This window comes from Lagopus leucura, unplaced genomic scaffold (genome assembly GCF_019238085.1).
Source record: "Lagopus leucura isolate 7727_CA_CO unplaced genomic scaffold, USGS_WTPT01 Super-Scaffold_73, whole genome shotgun sequence".
Taxonomy (NCBI): domain Eukaryota; kingdom Metazoa; phylum Chordata; class Aves; order Galliformes; family Phasianidae; genus Lagopus; species Lagopus leucura.
In genome coordinates, this window is record NW_024962252.1 from 64,664,151 (window position 1) to 64,678,935 (window position 14,785).

The 14,785-nt window shown below is 40.3% G+C and overlaps 1 protein-coding gene across 3 annotated transcripts in view; it reads right to left on the minus strand.

The window, feature by feature from the left end:
- SIPA1L2 (signal induced proliferation associated 1 like 2) overlaps positions 1–14,535 on the minus strand; it is a 141,558-nt gene extending 127,023 nt beyond the window's left edge. For 2 of the 3 annotated variants that reach the window (XM_042877101.1, XM_042877085.1), the window contains exon 1: positions 14,362–14,535. The gene's annotated coding sequence lies outside the window, so the exon portion shown is untranslated. The remainder of the gene's footprint in view (positions 1–14,361) is intronic. The other variant, XM_042877092.1, reaches the window with a different exon arrangement.
- Positions 14,536–14,785: the final 250 nt, after the last annotated feature.

Genomic DNA, 14,785 nt, shown 5'->3' on the forward strand with positions numbered 1-14,785 from the left:
AAAGGTAGGGAGAAAAAAATAGTAACACAAAAAGACGTTGTTGTACATAACAGCAATTAACAGCTGAAATAAACAATGTCTTACAAGACAAAAACAAGACTACTGTCTTGGTAATAATTCATTAAAGTATCTGGTATTGCACCAGAGATCACAGATGGTTTGGGTTGGAAGGGACATTTAAGATCATCTGTTTCCAACCCTCCTGCTATAGGCAGGGACACCTCTCATTAGACCAGGTTGCTCACATCCCTATCCAGCCTGGCCTTGAATGCTTCCAGTGATGGGACATCCACAATCTCTCTGGGCAACCTGTTCCAGTGTCTCACTGCCCTGACAGTAAAGAATTTCTTCCTAATATATAGTCTCTCACATCAGTAATATTATATTTTAAGCTTTAACAATGAAACAAAATGTGCATGTGGGCGTGTGGTGGTGGGGAGACAGACTGTGATATGTTCTAAGTATCTGAACACACATTTGGTATCTGATCAAGCACCACAGTTCTTTTGCAATGTTCTAAGAAAGGAGATTACTGGTAGAGTAGGACTTCACTCAAAGTTGTACAACAGAAGCTAAAAATGGATCATATGTAACTTATTAGATATAATTCCAAACCAAAACAAAGCATAAAGAAAATCCATTTTTCCACTCTTAAAGTGATCATACATTGGAGGTCTTGTCTTCAATTTATTTCCATAATTCTTTTGTAACTTCAGGTGAATGGCATAAAATTGCACCAGGAGCCCACTCCAGCAGTAATCTTTCCTTAAACACAGGCAAATCCTGAAGGACAGTCATAATCTTGAAAGAGCAGATGTGACAGTTTGAATAAAAAAGAAAGCAGCTTTTGTTTATTAAGTAAAGTGATGAATTAGCAGTGGTACCCTCCAAATCTTTAACCATAACTTGGCACATCTTAACAATCAGTTCCATTTAACAGAACACATAAGATGATCATAACATTCACAGGTTTTATTGGCTTTTGTCACAATTTTTAGTTCCATTTTGTTTTTTAACTGTAAGAAAAATTTAAATGGCGAGAAAGATCTACTTTATTTAACACTGAAACAATGACCTTACTTCAGGTTAGATTTTCCTGTTACATTATATGTGATTTGCTATACAAGTCTGCAAATTGCAGCAGCTCATTTAGAGCAATGCCTTGTAGCCGTGAAGCCAGTGTCACAAACCACACCCATAACACAGCACTGAATGGTATCTAGCTGTATCAAGGGCAGGAGTTCTTTCCTCATCTCCAGAAAAAGCCCACACCAAAAAGTAGATCCAAATCGCTTTATTATCCATGATTATGTAACTATGTCAAAAGGCACGAAATTATAACAATTTTCAGTCCATCCTGAAAATTTGATTTTGTCCTCCTGGAAGAACAGACTAGGGGATAGACCATCACAAATATTAAGTCTTCTGGTGTCACTTTAGTCATTAGTCTTTTGGCCACGCAGAGCCATCATACTCAAGCTCCAATAACAGAACATGAATTGCTTTCACAGTTTTGAACAGTTAGCATCAAAGCCTTCCTTAGCAAAACCTGTTTCCAAAATGCTCAACACTTTGGCTTCTGTCTGTATTTCCACTTCTGATTTTTTCTGAATGATATTTTTCTTCATATTGTATAAGCAGATGAAAGAAGTTAAGCTACCTACAACACAGCACTACTCTTTCATGGTGTGCTAGTAAGGAATGCTAGTAAAGATTTTTCAGAACATCCATCAGGAGAGAAAATTGACTCTCAAGGTGGGAGATGGAGTTACATCAGTACAACAGTTTGCTTATTATAAATATATAGAGGAGTAAAAAGATAGGCCTGAAGACCAGTATAACCAATAAAAGTCTGTCACCAAAAGCTTATTCAGATATTACCAGGAAAATTTAACAAATTAGTATTTTTTACAATTTCATATGTTCTATCAACTTCAGTGGAATTGAACAATGATTCTGGTAAAAATGAACCACCACAAACAAAATCAGTAAAGTGATCAATATAAAGCAAATATAGGAAGCTGCATGCTTATTTTGGTGTTTGTAACAAAACCATTGGTATATAATCAGCTATGAGAACGCGAGTAAGACCACGGCAGCAAGAAAAAGCAAGAAAATAAAACATTCAGGAAAATAAAAAACACACAACCTCTACAACATAGTAATCTGTGAATTCTCTAGTCAGTAATGTAGAAGACACACATACTGCCTTAACAAGCAGGAAACTGAAGATAAATGAGGGGGAGAGAATTGGCTCAGGGGATACCTTTTCTTTCCCACCTTAAACCTCAAACTGAACCTGAAAAACAAAGCAAAACTGTAAAAACAAACAATGCCACGCAATTAAAGAGTAAAGTTTAGGTAAATCAGGGTGCAATGCTGCTACTACTGCATTTTAATTTACTGTACTGTCCCTATCTGATATGTAAGCCACATCATTTACATTCATTGATATGTTCATGAATACTACTGCTTCAGCTGGGATCCTGCGAGCTCTGCATAGCAGCGTGATTTTCCTAGATCAACTCATCAATGGTATTAAAAGAAAAACAAGAAAGCTGTTCATACAACCTGGAACAAAGAAAGTACCTGGAACAGTACCATACTGAAAACAGAACAAGAGAAAACACACCATCCTGAAAAATGCAAGAAATAATGTAGTTCATTAGATGAAGCCAAAGATCAATAATGAAGCCAGTCTTAGTTCATATTTTCAATAATGGCCTTGACACTAAATGGAAGCTGCTAATGAAATCTGAATATAACACAGTTGGAAAGCACTTGCACTGTGAAGGAAGGTCAAAATGTTACTGAAAAAGAACAAAGTGAGATTTGAGGAATAATTTCATTTCACTTTTGTGTGCAAAATCATTCATTCAAGAATGAAAGGAGAATTTTTCCGTCTGGTAGTTCATCAGAATGAATAACCGTGACACTGTACTCAACAAGAACACAGAATTGCACAATGTTTCCAGTAGAAATAATACTTCAATGCCACTTTATTTGCCAGATAATTCTTCATAAAACACTGCTTAAATTCTTCTTAGGCATAACGAAAAAAAAAACCAAACAACCCACAGAGCAAGTACAGGGAAGGACCTGTTTCCCAGTCAACATACTGCATAAGAAAAACTAAATGTTTGTCTTATTTAAAGACTAGTTAAATTTTTGACTAGATTAACCTCAGAAAAATTAGGTCTGACAGTAAAATCAGGGAGAAAGGAAAAGTACATAAGCTAAATAAGGATAGTGCTGTGCAGCATGGTTGGAAAAGCTCAATGGATGAGATGCTAACCAGAGAGACCTATACAGGCTTGAGCAGTGGGCCCAAGGTAAACCTCATGAGGTTCAACAAATCCAAGTGCAAAGTCTTGCCACCTGGGTTACGGAAACCCCTAATATCAGCATAAGCTTTAAGAAGAAAGGATTAAGTGCAGCCCTGCTGAAAAGGATTTGGGGGTACTGGTAGACAGCAAGCTAGACATGAACTAGTAATGTGCCCACACAGTACAGAAAGCTGTATCCTGGGCTGCATCAAAAGCAGAATGGCCAGCAGGATGAGGGACATGATCCTGCCTCTCTTCTCCGCACTGAGGTCTCATCTGGAGTACTGCATCCAGATGTGGAATCCTCAGTACAGGTGAGACACGGACCTGTTAGAGCACATCCAAAGGATCCAACGGATGGAACACCTCTCCTATTAGGACAGCTGGGGCTGTTCAGCCTGGAGAAGAGAAGGCTCCAAGGAGACCTGATAACGGCCTTTCAGTATCTAAAAAGGGGACTACGAGAAAGAAGGAGACAGACAATTTAGCAGGATCCATTGTGATACAAGGGAAAATAGTTTCAAACCGAAAGAGGGGAGACTTAGATTAGGTATAATGGAGAAATTTTTTTACAATAAGAGTGATGAAGCACTGGGACAAGTAGTCCAGAGAGGCAGTGGATACCCTGTCTTTGGACAGGGCTCTGAGCACCCTGATCTAGCTGTAGTTGCCCCAGTTCATTGTAGGGGAATTGGACTAGGTGAGTTTTGCAGACAATTTCTGAGAACAGGATCTTTAATCTCAGCATGTCTTGCAAATAGAGGTTAGAAGAAAAAAAATTCTAGTCCTCAGTAAAGCAAGTCCCTGGAAGAGCCTTCCATCACACAAGATGGATGAAGGAAAAAAAAACAAACAAGCAAAAATACAAAAACCCCACAGGCAACATCAGTAAATCAGAACTGAAAGGAACTGGTTTTGTAAAGAGATCAATGATGCAGTTGTTTAATAAAGCAGTAACATTAATAACTATGCAAATACTTGAGTTCAGGATAAAGAAAGTTCCAGGCTAAGACTGCCCGTTTGTACTTACCATCAGACTTAGAATTCAACAATTTTTGAGATCTGACAATTTTATAAATCTAAAGTTTTGTCTCCTGTTGAAAATATGACTCAAAAGGACAAACTGAGTTTCTCTGTATCCTTTCCAAAAAGTGGATAAAAAAAATTCCTTCCCATCTTTAGCAAATCATCAGAAGCAAATCTGTAACCCTCTGCCAACAGAGGAGCGCTATCAGGATTATTTCACCGTAAAGGAGGTTTACACTAAAGGAAATTCTTTCCATTCCCTTTCCTGTTTGTTTTGCTCAACTCAGCACATATATACATTGTCTTTCATACCAAAGCTGAATGCTACATAAAATCTTGATTTTTTAAAAAAAACTCAAACATATAAAAACCAAAACAAAGATCTGTTTCATGCATTAGTAAGCGCAGAAATATTTTAAATTACTGTGGAGCTGGATGACCAAGAACAGAAGTCATCTCAATCTTCTTTACGGTTAATGAACTTAAGAGGTAAGACTAAACATAAAAAGATACAGGCAGCACCTCCCTTCAGAACTGAACACTTTATTTCAGATTTTTAAACTAAGACTTATCACAACCTTTTCTTTTTTAGCAGTTGTACAGGTAATTCCAGCGTAGATTATTAGAAGTTTGACAATAATAAAATTAGTAATCAGAACAAGAGAGTTAGATATAAATTCAGTTTTGACAGGCTCGAGTCAATTTCAAACTCAGCTTGTCCTGCTCTTTAACAGTAAGACAACCTTTTTGGAAGAAATCCAATTGAGTAGTTCAACAGATGTTCACACATTCAAATTCTAGTATTGCTAATCATGTTTTAGAATTCAGTGACAAGGTTAGCGATATATATCTGAAGCAATAACTGAAAAAAATGACATTTCTCAAGTGCTTATTCCTTTGTTACGGATTATAGTTATAACATATTTTAACTGCCAATAACTTCTTTGGGAATACTTGTCAACTGGTTTAAACCAAGAATACACAACGTAAGTACAAAAGACTATTTCTTGGGCTTAAATAAAAATCTTTCCAGTATCATAATAGAGAAATACTTTGTACTACAATAGATGAAGTACAAACAATATAGTGGAACATCAACTAAAATTCTCAATTATCAGACCAACTATCATCAGTGAACGTGGTATTATATGGAATAATTCACATTAGAATGCTCTTGGGACATCATCTAACCCAACTCCCGAAGCACTGAATTCACACCAATATTTTGTAGCTGAGAATTTACTCCATCAAATAGTGTTATTGTGCTCAAAGCATCCCCTGCAGTTTCCACAGAAATGAAATAGGAGGCATTACTTTCAGAGCAATCTGCATGGTTTTACAGAACAGAGGCACATTGACTCATGTCCTTCTCAGCAAATCTATTTCCCAGCAGGCAGTCCCCAGCATGTACTACTGCAAGAGATTCTACAACCCCCACCCCAAGCATAAGACCTTACATTTATCCTTCTTGCAGGTCACGATGTTTATTATGGGCCATTCCTCCAATCTAAGTCATAGAGCACTGTTCTTGACCATATCAACTTCTGTAATGTGATGTCACATTCTAATTTGATGAGGACAGGACCCATTTCCTCTTCTAGGTCACTGACATAGGTACTAAACAAGATAGGTCCCCAGCCACTTCTAACTGGTCTTTGGGCAAAGTATGAACCACTGACTGTAAACTTCTTAAGCCTGACAATCCAGCCACTTTTTCCATTCCTCTACTCCTCCCATTGGAAAGATAACATTGCATCTTGATTATACAGACACCGTGAAATCATGCTAAAAGCCTGGTTAAAACAGAGACAGATGATGAACAAACTGCCATAAGCAATATTAAATCTTAGCTAATAGATTTTATTGTTTAAGCAATATACAGAAAGGCCACAAACTTATCAATAAGCAACATGTAAAAGATACTCATGGACTTCACTGAGGGCTATCTAATGATAGCTTAAGTTTAAAAAAAAAAAAGCCACAACAAAGAAACAATTGCAATAGATTTCTTCCTCTAAAGGAAGAGGACACAGATGAAGAATGTTTATACATAAAACAGAAAAGATTCAAATTTTAGCATCTGCAGATATAGTCCATATAGGAAAGAGACATTATTTCACCACCAAAGCAAGGAAACTCAAAAGTATCCCCTTTATGCATGAATTATGCAAAGGGAAAGATTTCATGCTTTAACAAAGAATGAAGAACTACTAAAAAGGAAGTTGTTATTACTTATCAGTATAAATTATTACTCCTTCATACACAAATGCAACAAATATGTTGACTTCCACTTGGATTTCTAGTTGAGTAAATTTTCACAGTGACCCAAAGGTGGCTTGCAGGGTGTCCATGAACAACAGTTTGTTTTTTGGCAGATTTTTCTTAGTTGTGTTGTTTTTTCCCCCAACCATGTAATCTCATATTAAGTCACAGTGAGGAGGATCTAACATATTTGAGATGCGCATTATTACTTTTCCCACAGTTATTCCTGGAGCTGTCACAAACAAATATCATACTGAAAGATGTGGCTGAGACAGCTGGTAAAGAAAAGAATTGGCTCAGGAGAAGCTTAAATTGCAGTTTTAAACACCTCTGACCTGCAGGCATCCTGAACATAGTCAAATGAGCAAATGCTAACACTGCTGAGTATAGTCTACATAAGAAAGAGGAAAACATGACATCCAACATCTACTTCCTAGGAGAAAATATCACTATGCATATATGCAAATGTTCTGTTTTAACATGCAGCTACTGTATTTCCATAGATATAGAGCAAGGCAGATATTCAGTTAACTGCTTGCACATACAAAGACAGTTTGTATGCACATTACCAGGAACAACAGCACACTCCATAATTGATAGTATACTATCATATATTTAGCAGTACTTAAAAGCTAAAATTTTACAAGAGTAAAATTAAAAATAATATTATGAATTTAAATACCTGTTTGCTGCAGGGCAGTATGAAGCAAAAGAATAGTCAGGTGCTTCTAACAACTATTTTACAAGGCAACAAGCTTTATCCAATCGTACAGTAAAACTCTTCCCTCTGCCACAATAATTTTTGAGCCTGTCGTTTGACTCAGCAAGATTTGATAGAGAAGATCAAGGGTAATTACACCTACAGAAACTTCATTAGTAGAAGTTACATAACCACGGAGAAAAAGTCCAAAGCACCCTGAATGAGAGAAGCACTGACATTAGCAAAATTATCAAGTCTCAGAAACTCACAGGCTAATGAAGCAGTGCTTGCCCTTTATTCAGAAGGCTCCAATGACAATAATGATTTTTCAGGGAAGAGGTTACCAAAAGTTCAGGCTCCCAGCAACTCCCTCTACCCTAACAGTAGCAACCTCAACTCATCTAGAAAACACTGTTGGAGCTCAGCAGATATTTGCTTGTCTGTTTTTTGTTGTAGCATTCTGAACAACCATCTTTACAGCTCTTGACCAACCCAGATAACCTCATCTGTTTCCCTTAGCAAATTGGTTAAATTCCACACTTGAAGTAGAAATAAACATGTTCTCACACTGCTATGGATTACAGCAAGCACTGTTTACCCCACTAGTCTCATCATCTTCAAGTAGATGAATTTGAAATGGTTTCCTATGCAAACAAGGCTGTGTGACTGAAAGAAATGTACAAACATACCAAGACAGTTGCAGAGTAGCAGTGAATCTGAGAGGAGGAAGACAACCACCTCCAGACTAACTGTCAAGTAAGGGAGAAAACATTTGAGAATTCACAGGTTTATCCCAATAGTTTCTGATTCTGTTAGGCAGTTTCTACAGCTGTCTATATAGTTCTGTCAATTTACTCTGTGAATAAACATGTTTCAGTTGCCCAAAAAAAGGAATTTGCAGTAGAATGTTACCGTTCTGATGAGGGATTTTAGCTACTTGGACATCATTTAATTGACTTATATAGATCAACCCAGATCAAAGACTTAGAGGATCAGACTAAGGGATATCTTTATATCAGCAGTATGAAGGCAACTATGGAAGTGTCAAAACAAATCCTGTGTGTTAGCACATTAAGATTTAAAAAAAATAATCCCCAAAGTTATTTGAAAGCCTTCCTCATATAACGGTTCTGGCTAAACATCCCAATAAGTTTCCCAGTCCTAGACATACTGCAGCAATTGGACAGATTAACATGATGGAAAGGCAATACAGGAATGTAACAGCAAGGGGACCAGCGTGGATAAGATGATATTTCACAGGTAAAGTAAAGGTGCTCACCCATCTCTGAAAGTCCAGGCTTGCAGAAAGGACTCCACAAGGGAGGGATCTCCAACCAGAGATCCTTTGCCAGTGGCTGTCAGCCCTTAAATGAGGTCTAAGAGAGGTGCAGCCAGGCTCCACCCCTTCCAGTCACACAGCTGAATTGCCTTCACCTGTGCTCCCAGGGCTGACCAGGTCCTTTCCCCAGGTGCTCAATCAGTGGTTCAGGCCACAACTCAACAGTTCCCATACACATACAAATAACCTTTAAGTTATTTCAGCCAAGATTACTGCCACTCTTGCACCGCGTGCTGAGAAGCACCTTTCAGTCATTCAGCTTGCCACCCTCGTTTACTGCACAATGAGATTAGTGTTCCTTCAAAATGGCAAAATTAACACAGTAACTATATAGTTTCTCATGGAGCACCATTTGCATACCACATTTCTGTGAAACATACAATGAAGTAAACTAACAGAAATTCCCAGTGGTTTCACTTATTAGCTTTCCAGTGTCAGAATAGTGCATGCTGACATAAACTAATTCCTATCTTGTCTCAGCTCATATCACAGGTTCCATACTGCCAAACATAAAACATTTTTCGCTGGGATTCAAATAGAAGAGAACAGAAGAGTAATAACAATACTGCTGAGAAAAAAGGCTATGGGTTTATAAATACAATGGGTTGTTTTGCATTAGTCCAATGAATGAAATTGTTCTCACACTGGGTTTGCATTCATCATCAATTAGAATTTTTACATGACAAACCCAGAGCATCCTGCTGAACCCAAATCACAGCTGGCAATCCTCGTGTGGCAACACAACCACTCTTTGAAACAGCTCCCTTCATTGCTATAGAGGGGGGAAAAAAAAGACACACAACACACTAGGACTAAAAATAATAAGCTGTTGTCCTGACAACCTCACAAAGGCTTACTTTACTACAGCAGAGCAGCGAGATAACCTGATCACCTTAAGCTGCTCCTAATTCTTCTAGAGCAGCTGGCCACTACAATAAGAGATGTATGCTTGCATACACACTATATACGATATCACACTATGCATTAGGATGTATGCATATACAAAGACACATTGTTCCTACTTTTTTTCCCCCCACTTTATGTCACACACATTTAGTGTGAATTCTCATATTGCAGTACATGTCAAGTATTCATTTTTCAGTGCTGAGAGCCTAGAAAAATAGTTAATACTTGTTTCCTTGAATGTTCTTTGGGTATCTAAAAGTAGGAAATAATAGGCTTTGAACTGAAAATCACAACAGAAAATAATCACAGAGGAACTGTGAGATTAGTTCTTAGATGAATAAATATATAAATGAATAAATAAACAAGAAAAAAAAAAAAAAACAAGAAAAAAGAGAGACCACAGAGTAGGATTTCCTATCTTTCACAAATGCCTCCTCCACAAAATGTAAGAGATAGAGAGAACACTCATTTGCAGTGACAGTTTTGCTAACTATGCATTAATTGCAGAATTCATTTCTACTCCCCCAAGAGAACGGAAAAAGAAAAGCAGCGAGGATTTTAATACTACATGCATTTGAAAGCCATATTCACTTCTTACTCCCCCTTTATGTTCTTATCCCCCTTACTTGCCACTTAATTCTCATAGCCTTATCAGCTGTGATGGGAATAAGTGTGAAAATCCAAGTTGAAGGACAAAATAGGGGTAACTGCATGGTAGTTCAGAATTTCCTTTCCACTCTCAACATACAGAATAAGCGAAGGCCAAGTTAAAAAAAAAAATCAAAAAAAAAAATCAAAAACCCCAAAACAAAAGCAAACAGCTTCATAGGCTCTATCAGATTTAAGGTAGAGGTTAGCAAACCAAAAGGGAAACAGCAGCCCAGATTGTTGATTTGTATCACAGCCCTGTATCTGTATTATGTATCCTCTAACATAAAACCCATCAAACCATTTTCATATCACTTAAATCTAGGAAGTTATATTTTGAAATTCCTGTGATTCAAAAACCTACCTAGAAGATGAGGCAGCAGGAAGCATCATCAAAGTCAATAGGCACCATGTCAGTGACAAGTTATGGGGCAACAGGGAGTGAAGGGAGAGGGGGAAGAATGAAGGAATGGCAAAAGCTATGGGAGGATTATAAAAATGTCTGCAAAGCTGGATATGTCACACTGCAGGATTCAGGGCAACAAATGAAGACATTATGTAAGAAAAGAATCAAAGTCAGTAGCAGAACTCCAACTCCCGTGCTCAGAATTTTATTCAAGCATCTGAATTCACAGAGCTGCTGAGGGGGAGGGGAAGTCAGAACAACTTCAGCTACTGCTGCCTTCCTAGCTACTACAGCAGAGCTTGATACCTCTCCTACAGAGTTTTCTAGATTCCCTTATTTCCAAGGGATTGCTAGGCAGGGGGGTTGGAACTACATGATCCTTGGGGTCCCTTCCAACCCAGGTGATTCTGTGATCTGTGGATTCCCTCCTCCCACTGCAGCATCTTTCTTCATTACGTCTCTTAGTCCTAAACAAATAAAGAAAACTATTCTTAAGCAAGTACAGGTCATTTTCTTCAAGAATCCAAAACTCTCCAGATAACAGTAGCTAAAACAATGTCTACTTCCTTTCAAACACCTACTATTCTTAAAATGTTTCACAACAGATCCAGGAAGGCTGTTTGCTTGTGGGTTCAAAAAGATGGAGCAGCTGCTGATTACATTCATTACACATTCAGGAGATTAATTAATACAAAGTCCAAACATTTCTTAAGAAAAAAAATCAAGTCATATGGCACCACTGCCAAGCATTATGAAGAATTAATGGTATTCTTAGCACAGTCTATATTTAAAATAAATAGTGTTTCTTTAGTAGAAAAGTGTTAAACATGCTTCTCCACCTAGTGAATGCAAATTCCATAATTGGAGCTTGGTACTGGGTTCTCAGATTTGTAGACAGTTATTACAGTATTTGCCCAAACAGGGCAGAAAAATATTGAGGTGCACCCCAAGCCTAAATTTCCTGAACCATTCAGATTTATAAGAGGATGAAATTCCTCTTAAAAATAAAGAGAGCAAGTGATACTTTTCTTAACTTTACAGGAAGTAATGTTTTAAAGACTGAATACAAATTATGCTGCTCAGCATATTGATATTTTTTACTTTAAGTACAGCACCACAACAAATAAAGTCAGCCATCTCCTCTTTACTTCACTGCTTCACAGTGCTGCTTGCCCAAATCACCACCAAGCTTGAGCACAAATGGAATATAGAAGTAAAACACTTTAAAGCAAAAAATTGCAGTGAAAGAGAAAGGAACATTCATCAAACCATGACTTCATTTCAAGCTGTCAGGATGGCCACTGTTAGGTAATTTTGGATGACTAATGTGAGAAACAAGATAACCCAGCACTCCACCCTCCTTCCACAACCAGGAACTTGCAACGTTAGTAAGAAAATACAAGATGTATTTCTCACTCCTCTTTACCAAACTACAACACTCATCAGTAAAATGCATGAACCTACTGGTAATATTTTAACAGCCAGATACCTAACCGAAATCTTAGTCCCAGCTAAGGCAAGGAGCAAATACTTCTTCCTGCAGACAGAACTGCTGCTCTGCACATAACAATCTTAGGGGCAATGACCGGCTACCATGCCCAACGTGAAGCTGACAGTGATGAAAGAACTGCCTCAGTTCACTTGTAAAGGTCATCAGGCAGTAAAAGAGGCTTTGCCTGTGTGACCACTGCTTTGCTTAGTTCCTGGTTTCACTCAACATCTGCAATAATATTTCACAATGCACTTGGGTGTGCTTATCAGTAAGTGCCCACAAGAAAGACTGAATTATCTTTCTCTTATGATAACAAAACAGAAATCTTAAAGAATAGTCTGACTGGCACAGTAAGCAAATGCCAGCTAGAAACAAATAAATAATAAGGTTTTGTTTAGCTCTAGGTTTCACATCATACCCTTGGCATATATGAATGACACCTTTAATTGATCCAACATGATTGGTGAAACAGCCTGGCATCCTTACAAGCACATATTCCTTCTTGTTACATCTAAAGTGCTGCATGACCTGATAAACTAACACAATGGACTTACCAAACCAAGACAATACACATTCAGAGCCTTCCCCGTGATCTTTTTATGAATGCTACATAAATTATAAATAAACTGTTGTGGAGCTTAAGTGGTGTTTAAACATCCCTAACACATCATCGCTCATGATGATTTAAACATTTCTGCATTAATAATGAAACATTTCAAAGATCAGATTTAAGTATCTCAGAGATAGTAGCAAAGAGACAGAGAGGAAATGCTGGAGTCCACTGCTAACAGGCACAGTTTTGGAAAGACTAAAGAACAAGACGAATAGAGCATCAGGCCTATGCATTCCTATCCCCAGCAGGCTGCGATGCCCCGTGTTCCTGAATCCAGTCTCTAAAATATTTCTGTCCAAAGCAGTTATGGATAGGATCTGAAGAAAAATTAGCTGACAAGTGTACTGTGGCCCTTTTTAAAATGCAGCCTGACTCAGTAATAACTGAGATTGATTTGTTGCTTCTGTCAATTTTCAAACAGCCTTTCCTATGCAGCTGCCTTCCTTTAAAGAAATGCAAATATTGTTCAGAACTATCTTCCAACCAAATAAACTTCCTTTAGTTGTTGGTAGCAGCATGTAGGAAATACTGCCCATAAGCATGAAGACAAGCAGGTCAAATAGCTGAATGATGTCAGCCAGTAAGCAAACTAAATTCTGCTCTGCTCCCATCAGCGCCGAACTGATGCAGAAGGCAGTTTACTATTCACACGAAGGAACAAAATAGACAAAAACAGAAATAGTAGGCTGCAGAAAAAGATTACACGCTTCCCTTCTCCGTGGGATATCTGAGATAAGAAAGCCATCTAGCGTTAGCTCGTAGAAGTGAAAGCCACACACAAAAGAGCTTGGGAAAATTAATGTAAGCAATTCTCTGTTAACTTCTAGTTTTATGATGCAGAAAACACAAACTCATTTCCCCTAGCGAAGCCGGACCGAAAGCAGACACTGGGACTACCAACGCATTAAAGCGACCCGGTACCCATCGCCTGCCCAGCTCCGTGTCCGCTAACAGCCGCATTTGACATTTGGCAACTTCGGAGTTGTCTTTGCCTGGAAAGCTGCCTCCGCACCCGCACCGACACGCGGCCCCCAAACCGACAGGGCCGTAAGAACAGACCCGCGTCAGGTCCATCCCGAGTGGCTCTCAGGTAGCGAACCGAGCGGTGAGTTTGGAAAACGGAGCGCAGCAGCCACCCCTGAGGAATACATGGCAACAAAGAGCGCTGAAGGATACAGATTGAAACGCAGGTTGAGGCTCATACGCGGTAACTAAGTAAAAAGCACGAAATCCACTTCAAGAAGCAGCAGGGGCTGAACAGCCTCCCTCCGCTCTCCTCGACGCGAGGTGCAGCAGCGGCCGGCCCCGGAGCAACGTTCTCCTGGCAAACTAACTCCACGACTGCAACGATCCCTACAGCAGGCTTCGAAGCTCGGAGCCCCGTGCCGGAGCAGAGCTGCTCCCAGCGGGGCAGGACCGCCCCGAGGCGCCGGGCGTTACGTATGCGGCAGATCGCGGCGCCACTCGGAAAGCGAGCGATCCCCTCCGGGGCTCCGCCGGACCGCTGCCGCCCCTCGGCCCACAGAGCCCGAAGCGGAGCTCCGTCGCGCGCAGCACGGGGACCCCCGAGGCACCCGGCGGGGAGAAGTGCTCCCGCGTCCCCAGAGATCTCCCCGCCCGCGCCGGCTCCGCTCCTCCCTTACCTTCAGCCGCCGCAGCCCTCGCTCCAGCCGCGGGACCCCCATCACCCACGCGGGCACCGCCGCCCCCTCGCCGCTCCTTCCTCTCTGTCCGTCTCTCGGGGCGCGGAGCAGCGAACGAACGCGGCCGGAGGGTGACCGCTGGGATCCCGCGCGCCGCTCCTCCGGTCGCCTCTCGCTCCCTCGCGCTCTGCCCGGCGCTGGCTCTCGAGTGCGCTCCGTCGCCGGACGGGAGGGGAGGCGGAGGGAGGGGCGGGAGCAGTCCCGCTCACGCCCGCTCCCTCCGTCCCCCGCACGCACTCAAGCCCCGCCTCCTGCTGGTCCCGCCTTCCATTGGCTCCGCCAGCTCGGTCCCGGGGGAGCACGAACTCCCTATTGGCAGCTCGCGCTGTCGCGCAACCGAACCGCCAGGCCCCACCCCACGGCG